This window comes from Mustela erminea, chromosome 14 (genome assembly GCF_009829155.1).
Source record: "Mustela erminea isolate mMusErm1 chromosome 14, mMusErm1.Pri, whole genome shotgun sequence".
NCBI lineage: Eukaryota > Metazoa > Chordata > Mammalia > Carnivora > Mustelidae > Mustela > Mustela erminea.
The window spans coordinates 536869-551057 of record NC_045627.1 but is presented as its reverse complement, the minus strand read 5'-3'; the positions used below and the strand labels follow the sequence as shown (position 1 = coordinate 551057).

The following is a 14189-nucleotide window of genomic DNA, read 5'->3' as shown; positions in this document are numbered from 1 at the left end:
CACATCTTTATTTGTTCAGCTATTGAGGGAAACTTGGGTTGCTTCCACATCTTGGCTATTGTAAGGAATGCCACAATAAACATAAAGGTGCATATAGGTTTTTGAATTAGTGTTCTCATGTCTTTTGTGTAAATACCCAGAACTGGAATTACTGGATCATAAGGAACCTCCATACTGTTTGTTTTCCACAGTGGTTGCACCAATTTACATGTCCACCTACAGTGTATGAGTGTTTCTTTTTCTCCACATCCTCACCAACACTTGTTATTTCTTGTGTTTTTGATATGGCCATTCCAGCAGGTGTAAGATGATATCTCATTGTGGTTTTGAGTTATATTTCCATGATGATAGTGTTGTTGACCCTCTAGGAATCTAATAGACCCAAGGAGGGTCATGGAACCTCCAGTTTATAACTGGTCAGACAGAAGTACGGGTAATAATCTGGGCTTGTGATTGGCATCTGATGTGGGGAAGGAGGGCAGTCTTGTAGGAATGAGTTTTCAACCTGTGGGGTCTCATACTATATCCAGGTAGATACTGTCAGAATTGAATTAAGTTGTAGGATACCTGTTGGTGTCACAGAATTGCTTGATGTGTGAGAAACCCACAAATCTGGTGTCAGAAGTGGAGTAGTGCTCTAGTATTGAGAGCAGAGGAGACACAGAGGAGAAGTGAGTTTTCCCTTAGATCCTAACAACAGTGCTATAGGATATATGAGCTTCTGTCCTAATAATGCTGTCATGAACATGGTGAGTGTTCCTAAAGCTTGGTGAACTTCTAGAAGCATGGCAAGGATCATCCCTACAAAATCACAACATGCAAGAAGAGCAAGGATTCTCTGTATGCCCAGGGAATGCAGGGCTGTGACAGGAAACAGAGGAGCTCGGGTGGGCAGACTAAGTTGACCTGTCAGAAAAGGCTAAAATTGCAAAGAAAATCATGCTTAGGCAAAATATATGCAGGAAAATCTGACGATTGGAAGGAAAATTAGACAAATTTACAATTACAGTTGGAGACACTATCAGTAATAAAACTAGGAGACAGAAAATCAATGAAGATATAGAAGAGCTAAGGAATGCCACAATAAACATAAAGGTGCATATAGGTGCAATATTATTAATTGAAGAACTGGCATTTATAGAACACTTTACCCAACAACAGAAAAACATATTTGTCAAGTGCACATGGAATATCCATCAAGGTAGACCATATCCTGTTTATAAAATAAACATTAACAAATGCAAAATAATTGAAATTATACAAAGTATATTTCTGATTATAATGGAATTAAACTGGAAATCAGTAACAAGAAAGATAACAGGAAAATCTCAAATCAGTTGGAAATCAAACAATATACTCATAAGAATCTCCCAAGGAAGCCTCAAGAACAATTAAAAATATTTTAAATGGAAGAAAAATGAAATTACAACCTATTAGAATTTGTGGGCACAGCTAACAGTGCTTAGAAGGAAATTTATAGCTTTGAGTGTTAATATTAGGAAAGAAGTTCTTGATCAATAACCTAAGCTCCCATCTTAAGAAACTGGAGAAGAATGAGGAAAATAAACCCACATCTAGTAGAAGAAAAGAAAGTAAAAGGATAGGAATCAATGAATTTGAAAACAAAAATGAAACAAATAGCTCGTTCTTCAAAAAGAACAAAACCGATAAATGTGTAGCAAGACAGAAAAAAAAGAAAAAGTCATATATTACCAATATCAGGAATAAAATGTGGTTATCTCAATTTACATTTTACTTGGTAATGGAGGTTCACATCTTTTTCATGTCTGTTAATCATCTATTTCTTTGTGTGCTTTCTTCTTTGTGTGCTTTGCCAATCTTTTAAAAATATTTTGGAAAAATTAGAAAAACACATTTTTTTTAAGTACATTCCTGTCTGTCTAGCTTGTTAGGATCTCTATACATTGGTGTCAATCTTCTGTTACTGTGTTGCAAATGTGTTGTCCTAGCCGATGCCAAACTTCATGTGTTCCATTATCTTATAGAAAATATTAATATGCAGAGTCAAACCTTAAACCTTTACTCTACAGCTGGGGGATTTTGTGTCACTTTTAGAAAGATTCGCCCTTTGATCATTAAAAAAATTCTGTATGTTCTCCCAATGCCTTAAAAAAAAAAACAAACCCTTGCCTATTGTTTTCAGTTTTTTATTCCAACTGGAATTAATTTTTTGGTGAATATGAAGTAGAAATTGAACTTTTTCCCTCCCAATTAAATGAGTAGTCAATAAACTTAACACTATCCAGTGAAGAGCCCTTAGATATAAGATGTCACATCATATGTTTTCGTGAATTGCCATAGATTGAAGAGTAGGTTTCTAGAGGTCGCTCTTGTAGGTCTGTGAGGTAAAGACAGGTTGATCTAGAGAAGAGCATACTGGCCATACCAGATACTGAATTTTCTAAATTATTCTTGCCTATATAAAAAAGGGGTTAAACTAGAAGTAATGCTATTACTTTTTCCAAGAAATGAGGGAAGGAGAATGTAGGTAAAGACTGAGAAGTTAACAGTGCTCTCATTTAGTAAATATTTTGGAAAAATTTCAAAAGAACCAGAGAATTGGAAATGACCCAATTGTTTACCAGTCAGGAGCTGGTTAGAGAAAACATGGTCAGAAGCAACACTATGTAGCCTTCAGTGAGAAGATTAAGCTCTCGGTGTACTGAGATACGCAAGAGCTCCAAGATACAGTAGAGATGGAAAGTGGATAGTATGTAAGATGTTCCCTTTTGTTTAGGGGAAGAGTAATAAAAACTATCTGTGTCCAAATCAAGAAGCTGGAGGGGAGTACACAAAGGACAAGAGGTTTCGTACAGAGTTGAGGGAAGAATGGGGGGTGGGGACACTCCACAGTGTGTCTTTCATTCTGCTTTGATTTTTGACAAAGAGTGTATTAGATATTCAAGAAAAAAATCCTAGAGAAAACACAAACTAAATATCCCTCTTCAAAGGTATGTCTGCCTCCTGAAGATTCTTTTGTCTTTATTCAATTCTAGCTTTTCCATAAATACTGTAGTAGTCATGAAGAAAGTAGTTTTACTCCGCTAAGAGCAGTCTCCGGCTACTGCTATGAGGTATACGCTGAGCTTTGTGAACAGTAAGATATAAATCCCGAATTTTCACTAAAAAGACTAACCTTTTCTAGGCTAATAAAGAGAAAGTATAAAACTTATGGTTTGGAGTTAAAAAAAAATTTTTTTTTTAAAGATTTTATTTATTTGACAAAGAGAGAGAGATCACAAGTAGGCAGAGAGACAGGCATAGAGAGAGGGGTAAGCAGGCTCCCCACCAAGCAGAGAGCACGACGCAGGGCTCCATCCCAGGACCCTGAGATCATGACCTGAACTGAACCATCCTCTGATCTAGGTAAGAGTAACTACGTGTGTGCATTGGCTTTACTGTTCCTTTATCTGTCATTGTTTTTATGGCCTAGGTGTTGACTAACAGCTGTGATGACATCGGTTTTCTCTTTCCACGTTCTTACGGCTTTAGGATTTCAGAACTTTGAGTTCCTTCATCTCCATGCTGCTTTCAGCCAAATGCTTGCTTCCTGCCCAGAGCCCCCTCGAATAGCTCACCTGGCTCAGCTGGTCACCTCTGTCTCGGGCAGGGCTCTGCACCCTGGCTTAGCTCCAGGTCCTTTGTCCCGTGCTCACTTGGGGATGACCCCCAACACTCAGCCCTTCTGTTTGCTTTCTATACTTTCTACAACATCCGTTGAACTTCTACTTTGCCCCCAGCGGAGTCCCGTGCTGTATGGCGTCACCCAGTAACAGGACAGACCTGACCTGCAGGGAAAACACGACGTCAACCCTATGAACAAACACCTGACTTGGCCTAAAGTTGAGGCCACTACACAGGGCCCAAAAGGTAAACTCTATTTGGTAAAAGTCGGAAGCAACAGGTTAGCATTTTATTAGCACAAAGCCAAAATTATTGCTGGAAACGAATAGGAGAAAAGAATGCCACAGTAGAATAATCTGATAGTTAGAGATTAAGTTAAGAAAAATCCTGAGTAAATAAAGCAATTTTTCTTTTACTCTCGCTCAAGGACTAACTTAAAGAAATGGAGATGAGAAGCAGCACAGGCCAGGGCTAGCCTGGGTCAACAGGAATGTGGTCTCGGCAAATTACATGCAATGTTGCGGTGAAGGCTGCAAACCTCACCATGTAAGGGGAGGATAATCTCCCCACGAGGGGGGTGACGGCCATCAGTACAGGCTCCCCCCGGCACATTCTTACCTTTCCCTTACTATTTAACTCACCTACAACTTCAGTTCTGGACAGCTTTAAAAGCCACCGACGAGAAGATGGTGGCAAGCATTCTGAAAACCAGTAAGCGTGCCTTTTCAGCCATGCACTTTTAACTTGTAGTATTTTCAACCATCTGAAGGCAGGCACAAAAGTCAAGTTACCCAAATTGCAAGGTGTTTTTTTTTTTTTTAATTAAAAAAAATTTTTTTTTAAAAGATTTTATTTGACAGAGAGAGAGATCACAAGTAGGCAGAGAGGCAGGCAGAGAGAGAGGGGGGAAGCAGGCTTCCCGCTGAGCAGAGAGCCTGATGCGGGGCTCGATCCCAGGACTCTGGGATCATGACCTGAGCTAAAGGCAGAGGCTTAACCCACTGAGTCACCCAAGTGCCCCAATTTTTTTTTTTTAAATCAAAAGCTGATTTTACAGTGATGAAATCAACATATTCCCCCCCAATAATTTAGCACCAAAGATTATTTTTAAAGTAAATACCACTCTCACTAGTTAAACTAAGAACCGTTTATAGAGTTTTAAGAATTCCAACAAATGGATGTTTGAAATTTTCATAGTAGATTTTAAGGCAAGAAAGGATTCCAGCCACTAGAAATCCCAGTGCCTTGTCTGGCTGCCGAGCGGTGGGGTCCATAGCGGGCACCCAGTGCCTTTTGCTCACTTCCTAGGGGCGGTCTGCGGCTACGCCCCGTATTTTGGGCCCTCAGTTGTGAGATGGGGGAAGATCTGCTCCATACTACTGCGAAGGGCTGTTCTGAAAGTTGAATCAGGTGTTAAATGTAAGAATACTTTTAAGCTGTAAAATATGCAAAACCCTTGGAAAAAAGGTTTTATTATTACAGAAATTTTAACCGATAGTATTAGAAATGAGCTTGTTAAACGAAAAGTTTTTAGTACTTTCACTAATAAACTTTTTTGGTTTTTGTTTTTTAAGAAATCATTGGTTTCCCCCCACCCAACCCCACTCTCCAGCTGGCAGCTATCTCTGGTTTGAGTCACCTGTGGTCAACTCTGGTCCATAATTATTAAATGTAAGATTTCAGAAATAAATGATTTGCCAACTTTAAATTGCATGCTCTTCTCAGCTGCATCATGACATCTTACGCGAACCTGCTGTGTCCCACCCAAGAGGTGAAGCCTCCCCTTCTCTGACATATCCACGTTGTGCGAACTCCCCCCGTCCCCCCACAAGGAGTCATGGGGCCCACTTAGCTCTCAGTGTGGCTGTGGTGGTATTGCGGTAGTGTTCAGGGAACCCCGATTTTACTGTCTGAGGGTCCCAAAGCACAAAGCTGGTGATACTAACAATATGGATGTTCTCTTACTGTGCCTAATCTACAAATTAAACCTATCATAGCTATATATATATATATATATATATATATATATATATATATATACACACACACACACACACACACATATATATATATAAGAAAAGAACATGGTGTGTGTGTGTGTGTGTGTGTGTGTGTGTATATATATATATAGTGGTCAGTAGGATCTACAGTTTCAGGCATCTGCTGGGGTCTTGGAATGGGTACCCCGGGCTGTACTTGGATCAGAGACCCAGGGAGCCACCATTTGCTGAGCCACTCAGCAAATGGATTTCTCTAAGTGCTGAACTATAGTTCTCATAGCTCAGACAGGGTGAAAGTTTGAAAAATCAGGTAAAAACTGGTCTAATCAACTTAAATAGATACAAAGTTCAAGTTTCAGGTGAAATCATTTAATCTTAACATTAGAGTAGGAAAACTATTTGCCATTCCTCTCCCCCTTTGAAAAGGCAGCAGGGTCCAAGTTTTCAAGATCTGATTAGGGCTCTGGCTTCTCCAACACGGGGACTTGTCAAGTGTAACAAAGTATGTAATGAACAAAATGGAGAGATTTGACACATTCTGCCCCCAAGCATTTATGACCCGTCATACAATATTTAGCAAGCTGAGCATGCCTAGGTCTAAAACAGAGACATCAATAATCATATCCTCAACTGCTTCTCACAGCTCTCAAGCCTAAAGCTTGGTCATGAAAATGGAGAGGACAGGCTGAGTACCTGCTTTCCCACAGGCTGCACCGTGAGGTACCAGGAGGTCAACCAAGAGTACAGACAGAATTCCTAAGATATACTCATCCAAAGAAAAACCCCCGCTGCCTAAATGTCAAAGCTCTTACCCCTAGAATGTAAAGTAATTGGATAACTCTGTTACCCAAATTTCGGAAAGGGAATAGGACATATGATTTTAGACACTTTTATTATAATGTGTCCTGGAGAAGATAGTTTTGGACTGAAATTTTGGTTGACTCTTCAACTTCAATAACTTGGATGTCCAAATGACTCCCCTGATTTGGGGAGTTCTCAGCCTCTACTTAAAAAAAAATTTTTTTTAAACATTTTATTTCAGAGAGAGACACACACACAGAGCATAAGCATGAGGTGGGGGCAGAGGGAGAAGCAGGCTCCCCACTGAGCAGGGAGCTTGATCCCAGGACCCCAAGGTCACTACCTGAACCCAAACCAGCCACTTAACTGACTGAGCCACTAGGTGCCCCCGCCAAAAGTGTTTTCTCCCTTCTCTTTCAGGGACTCCAAAGCCATGGGTAGGCTTTTTTGTTGTTGTTTTTAATTTTTAAAATTAAAAAAAATTTTTTTTAAAGATTTTATTAATTTTTCAGAGAGAGAGAGCATGAGGGAGAGCACAAGCAGACGCAGAGGGAGAAGCAGACTCCCCACGGAGCAGGGAGCCAGATGAGGGACTCAATCCCCAGACCATGGAATCATGACCTGAGCCGAAGGCAGCCACTTAACTGACTGAGCCACCCAGGCGTACCAGGTGGGTTGCTTCTTAATGGTGCTCTGTAAGTCCTGTAAGGCTTTCTTCATTCCTTCATTCTTTCTTTGCTTCTCTGGGTAATTTCATACCATCTGCCCTTAAGCTCATGGATTCTTCCGTCCGGTCTGCTGTTGAAGCTCTCCACTGAATTCTGCATTTTAATAGTTGTATTCTTCAGCTCCAAAATGTGTTTGGTTCTTTTTTATGTTTTCGGTCTCTCTTTGTTGAACTCATTTTGTTCTTGTGGTTTTTCTGAGTTTGTTAAACTGTTTTGTGTTTTCTTGTAATTCTCTGAGCACCTTCCAGAACAACTATTTTGAATTCTTCATTAGGCAATTCATGTCTCTCCATTCCTTTGGGGGTCAGCTTCTGGACGTTTCTGGCACTGCTCTTGCGTTCCCCAGTTCTTTGTGATCTGTCACCTTGCGAAGGTGTATGTGCATTTGGAGAAGCAGTCATCTCCTTGACTGCATGGACTGGCTTCAGGGAGGAAAGCCTGCCGCTGCGAACGGGGGCTGCTGGGGCGTGCTGTGTCACCAGGACTTGTCACGCAGGGTGCCGAGTGCCGGAGGGTGTGGTGGCTCCAGGTCAGATGCTGCATTAGTTCAGGCCAGTGAGGTCCACGGCATCAACTGGGTGACCCTTGGCAAGCACTGGTGTGCGAGGATCTGCGGCGGCTTCAAGGGCTGTTGGGATCCTCGGTGATGTTTCCTGTCCAGTAGCTCGGGACCAGGGCAGGCAGCAGTGGTGGCCAGGCTGGTGGTGTGCGCATACTTGGCTGCGGAAGGCAGCCACAGGTGTCGGAGTAGTGGCAGAGGCCAGAGCCAGCAACAAGGATTTGGGCCAACTGCAGGCCCACAAGCAAGCAGCTGGAGGACCCTGGCTGTGGGTGTGCACTTCTCCGGCTGCAGTATTGACCAGCGGTTAGAGTCAGGCTGGTGGCCTGCGAGTACCCAGCTGTAGGGGCTGGGGTGAATGTGCACGTGGCACTGGGGGGTCAGCCCTGGCACGGCGGAGGGGAAGTCCAGGCTGGCATCTTGCACTCATGTAGCTGCAGACCCCGGGCTCTGGCGGGGGCACTGGGAGGGAGCAAGGAGGGACTCGGGCACCTGGCACAGGGGCAAAACAAACAAACAAAATGAAATCTGCAGCGGTGAAAGCTGCGGGGTCCTCTGCAGAGGTCACTGGCGATCACGGCTGCTCCTGCAGAGTGGCTGCGACCGAGAGCCCTTGGCCCTTTTCCTTGCTCTTGGCCATCTCTGTAGGTCTCAGTGTTGCAGGACGCTGGCTGGGGTAAAACTGAAGTGGGTCCTCTGTGTGGTGCCCCAAGAGGCTCGGGAGATTGGTCATTCCCTCCACTCTCCCTTGCCTGGTGGGGAGAACTCTTCCGAGGGGCTGTTCTCACGGTGCCGAGCCGTGCCGGCCTCAGGATGCGAGAACACAGGCAAAATGAAGCTTTTCTTTTTCCCCCTTTTTGAGGTTATTCTCAGGTTTTTTGTCCCACTGTGTTGAAGTTAAGTGGATTCCTGAGCTCTCCTGGAGCTGATTTCGTGGAAATGTGTCCAATGTTGTCCAGGTTGATCTTTGCGGGGGGAGAGGCTGGGCTCCTCTACTTCACTGTCTCGGTGATGTCATCTGCAAGGGGGCTCTAGGAGTTATGAAACTCCCTCCTGGACAGAAAGGGATTTAGCAGGATCATATGAGCACCTTTCGGGGATTTTGCAAAAGAGGGATCTTGCCGTGGATAGATGGGACATCCGAGTACTTTAGAAAGCCGTGGGGACAGAATTGACGATCATCTGTCCTTCCCACAAGCCCTCCTATGTGTGCCGCATGGGTCACACAAAAGGCAGCCCCATTCTGGGGAGGTCTTAGCCCAGGAGAGAAGACAAGTAAGAATAACATATAGATAAAAGCGATCAAAATCAAAAGAAAGGTTAGGATAGAAAATGACAAGAGCAGAGTGTGCTGCTGTCCGGGGCAGGAAGGGGCTTAGAGGAGGCTCCCAGCAAAGCAGTTCCACAGCATCCCCTCCAGGACAACAGGCTGAGCCCGACAGACTTGCAGAGGCGGTGGGGGTGCATTTCAAGTGAAGAAAACACACGGTCCATGCAAAGGCACAATGGGAAAGCAGGGGGCATTCAGAGAAATGTGCGTGTCCTATAAAAGCACCAGTATCCCCTGGAAACGGGCATAATATGTACTGTGGGTATGTGATGTATATTTATGGCCATGGAAACGAATACAATGACTGTTCTGGAAAAGGGAATAATGGGGGAGATTTGCTCTGAATTACTCATATTACAAAAAAGAAATTCCATATAAAATGACTTGAGGGCCGCCCCCCAAACACAGAGAAATCAGTATTTTACTGATGCTGTGCTGGCCACCCCAGTGCTCCTGCTGCAGGAACAAGGGCCCCCGGGGCCAGGGACTGCACTGCTGTGAGTTAGCCACATGCTCTGAAAACACTGTACATAAGATTTGCATCTTGCTTTTTCCATAAATGCCAGAAAACTTTATATAATTGCAAGACAAGAAAAAACAACCATTCTTGGCTTTGTATCAGTATCTTTTAAGAAGTTCTTAATGGCAGGGCGCCTGGGTGGCTCAGTGGGTTAAAGCCTCTGCCTTCAGATCAGGTAATGATCCCAGGGTCCTTGGATCAATCCCCGCATCGGGCTCTCTGCTCAGCAGGGAGCCTGCTTCCTCCTCTCTCTCTGCCTACTTGTGATCTCTATCTGTAAAATAAATAAATAAGATCTTAAAAAAAATGAGGAAAAAAACCAAAGAAGTTCTTAATGGCACGGTGATTATGTAAAATTAAAAACATTCTTTTCGGAGATGCATACTGAACTAGTGTGGGTGCAGTGGCAGATGCCTTGGATGTTTGCAACATTACAGCATGAAAAATGGGTCAGAGGTAGAGCAGGCAGAGACACACACAGAATCACACCATTGTCTTCTCATAGTACGCAGTATTTTCTAACCTGGGAGGGTGATGGCCGACACTTAGCCACGGGTCTTCCTGAATCTGCTGGGTGTTTTCAGAGAAATCCCTCTAAAAGTCTGAAACAACTCCTCCAAGAATTTAATACAATTGGCAAGTAACTAAGCCACAACTGGGATAAACTCTGATTATACGTATATGAACAGGTGGAATGATTAGGAAAGAGAGTCACTTTACAACTGGCACATTAAAAAAGATTAAAAATTCATAGGTGTTTTGAAGTCCCTCTAAATATCCCCTCAAAAAAAAAAAAAGGATAAATTTGACAGAAAATGAAGAACCACCAATGGTGTTACAGTATGATTTGCTAATGATTTAAATTTCTAATTTTTTTTTCTTTAAAGATTTTATTTATTTGACAGAGACAGAGAGAGAGAGAGAGAGCACAAGCAGGGAGAGCGACAGGCGAGGCAGACTGAGAAGCAGACTTCCGCTGAGCGGGAAGCCCGACGTGGGGCTCAGTCCCAGGACCCTGGGATCAGGACCGGAGCCAAAGGCAGACACTTAACCGACTGAGCTACCCAGGTGCCCCGAATTTCTAATTATAACATCAGATTTTTCATCACTCTGAATAATACTGATCTGCTATGAAATCCTTAAGTCACAATAAAACAGGTTTTTAATAAAACCATTAGATTTCCAAACTGTGACATTCTTATTTTCACTAAATGCCGGACTTGTAAAAGAACAAACAATTCCAAGTCTAAATGGAGTTCAGAATATTTTTCTACAAAGACTGAAAAAATACTTTTCTAGAAATGTGAATTAAGAGTATCCTGGAAAGCCGTAAGTTGTGGAAAATGTATACATAACATTTACTAGACTAGAATATAATAACATATATTTGTTTTTTTGTTTGTTTGTTTGTTTTTATTATGTTTTATATTTGTTTTTTGTTCCCGATTCCTGGCACGGCGCTCCTAAAACCCCTGACACGGCGCTCCTAAAACCCCTGACACTTCCTGTGATGGGCTGTGTTCTGTTAGTCACAAAGCGTCCTGCTGAGCATGCTGGGGCTTATGCTAATGAGGCGACTGAGGATGCGGCCCCCTGAGCCTCAGGCGGAAACTGGTGACCAGAGAAAGACCAAATCATTGGATGGGCTGGAACTTTCAGCTCCACGACCTCAACTTGGGAAGGACGGGGGGCAGGCTGGAACAGGGCTTGATGAGTTTCCAGGCTGATGAACAAGAACACATCCTTGACTAGGAGGCTGGTGCACCCCAAACTCCAGGGGCACAGGGGCTCCTGGGCTCGGGACCCTTCCAGCCCCGGCCCCATGTATCTTTCCATCTGGTGGTTCACGGGTAACCTTTGCGATGAATCAGCATTCTAGCAAGTAAATGGTTTTTCTCAGTTCTATGAGCTATTCTAGCAGATGAATCAAACCCAAGCAAGGGGTCGTGGGCACCTCAGATTTCTAGATGGTCGGAAGCACAGGTACCTGCTCACTCACGGTGCCTGAAGCGTGCGTGTGTGCGGAGGGGCAGGGCAGACCACGCCCGGACCTGTGCCGGCTGCGTTATCTCCCGTGGATACCCTGGGACCCAGGGGCTGGGATGTGTGCAGAACGGAGTACTGGCGGAGGACACTCCACGGGCCTACACTCAGTTCTCCTCCTCCTCCATTTCTCCCGAAGGCCTTTATTAAGAACCACCATGGTTTGGTTCTCCAGCAACTTTTATTGGTCAGAGGATGTGGAATTATATGCAGTACCTGTGGTTTCATGAATAGGCTCATTTATAAACCAACTTCACATTCATTTAAAAAATTCCTGCTTTTGAATAAACGATGTGTAGAACAGACATGCTCCTGTCCCAGGTAAAACGCAGCTCAGATGCGAGCGGCCACGGAACTGTCATAAATGCGACACTGCATCCAATGTTCTCCCAGCCCGGTCCATGGACTAGCTCAGTCTCAGAGTCTGCGTCATATTCTGACTTTTCAAAAGAAAATATCCATGGCATTGGAAAAAAAAAAGCAAAATGGAAGTACCTAAAACAGATACGTACTATTTTCCTCCAAATCCACCTTCCAGAGTCTGTGGCGCCGCTGTGCTCTGTTGACTCCGTCAAACAACCAAAGCGGTGGGCAGCTTCTAACTGAAAGGCAATGAAATCTCCCAGTCCGCAGCTAAAAGTCACAGTGAAAGAACACACTGAAGGTGAAGAATGCTTTTTAACCTTTTAGCCTTAAATAACACTGTATTCCAACTTTAAAGAAAAGTTCTATTATATGCTTTTTGCATTGACATTTTGAAATATCAGAACAAGTCTTTGTAATACAATATATATAATACTTCAATACACCGTAGGTGAATTAAAAACATGTCAACTTGATAACCGTAGTAAGGCATTTAAGTATTCAGCGAAAGCTATACAGAAATTTCTTAATGAGTGGTATTCCTTTAATATTGACTTGATTTAGTGGGTTTCCTTAAAACAAACACGAAACAATAAAAGACTTAAAAAAGAGGCAGTGACATCATACACTGAATCCCAGGAAAAGCACAGTTAACAAACAATGTCTTCCAGCGGGGGACCATCAAGAGCAGTAAACCAGAAACACAGGAGCAGCCCCAGATTACACCGTCCGTCACGCTTACGAACAGCCAAAAGCAGAACGGATCTCCCAGTCTGGCGCCTAAAACACAGCGGGTCCTCAGGCTATGCTTCCCGAACTAGTCTGGATGAAGATACTTTAAAGTCGGCAGAGTACTGGACAGTGTAAAGTTCATGGAAACACTCCATGTTTCATTTTACCTCCGTGTGGGGGTAACTACTGGTCCAGCATTTCAAGGGCAGATGATGGAAACACTTGGCGGACGGTGGCAGGCGGAGTGACGTCAGCGCTGCGCTGGCCACCGAGGCCAGAGTCTGTGAGTGTCAGGTCGTAAATGTAACCAGCTGTGCGCGACACCCGACGTGATGACCCAAGGACACCTCACCACTAACATATGATTAAGAACAACAACATCTTAGACTGCACTTAGGGCAACATTCTACCATGCCCGACGTCAGATACCATGCTGTGGAGACGTGATTCGCTGGAGCATATATACGGCACACAGGATTGCAACCAAAAGTGAAAGGGAAATATGGAGCAGAAAATCTTTACATACATGTATACACCTCACAGGACCGTCCGTTTAATGAGATTTATTACTATCTGATTTGCTGTGCCACATCTATAAGCTTGCGTAACACCCCGGATCATTTTTCTTCGCACAAACATCTACTTCTGTATAAAGTAGAAAAAGATGGTGGTAAAAAAACTTCTTCAAGGTCCAACAACTGTGTCCCAAGTACCACTGTATGAACACATAAAAAATATTAAGAACAATTTAGAAATATGCATAACTATAAATGTACAGACAAACATAGCTTTTAGTCCCATTGGGACTCAGTGAATGTATCTTCCAACTTCACTTAAACCTACCTACCTACCTGTTAGATAATGTGGTAGGTACGTTAAAAAAGTCCACTGCAGTAAATGGGAAAAAGAAAGCTTTAGAAAGGTAAAATCTCCATTTGCAAATTTTAATAAATAAGCCTTCTATTTTAGCAACAGACACATTTAGACTTCAACTTACCCAAAAGTCTCCTTATGGATACAAAGGCAGAAAAATCTCTATCCCAATTACTCCCTCCACTTACCACTCATCCTTTCGTTCTGACCAAGAACCTAAAGATTTCCTATAAAGCTTAAATTCTTTCAAGCAGAACATCTTTTCTAACTGGTAGAGCTTCTATCGACCATTTCCTGTTTGATCTGTTCTTTACTCATTTTCTTCTTCTGCCTTCTTTTTGATTAGTTAGCTTAATTTTGTGTTTACTCCATGTAAATTCCTATGTTCGCTCATTAGCCAAAACTTTTTTTGTCCTGTTATTTTAGTGGTTGCTTTAGGATTTTTTTCTTATGATTTTGTGTTTTTCTTATAAAGATTTTTTATTTTTATATTTTCCCATACGCCTCTGCCCACACACGTGCAGAGCCTCCCCCGTTATCGACATCCCAGACCAGGGAGGTCCGTCTGTTAGGACTGATGGAGCTCCACTAACAC

The 14189-nt window shown here is 43.1% G+C and overlaps 1 protein-coding gene across 1 annotated transcript in view; it reads right to left on the bottom strand.

The window, feature by feature from the left end:
• Window positions 1–11788: 11788 nt before the first annotated feature.
• RAB4A (RAB4A, member RAS oncogene family) overlaps window positions 11789–14189 on the bottom strand; it is a 46649-nt gene continuing 44248 nt past the window's right edge. Inside the window, exon 8 of the mRNA XM_032311969.1 lies at window positions 11789–13448. The gene's annotated coding sequence lies outside the window, so the exon portion shown is untranslated. The remainder of the gene's footprint in view (window positions 13449–14189) is intronic.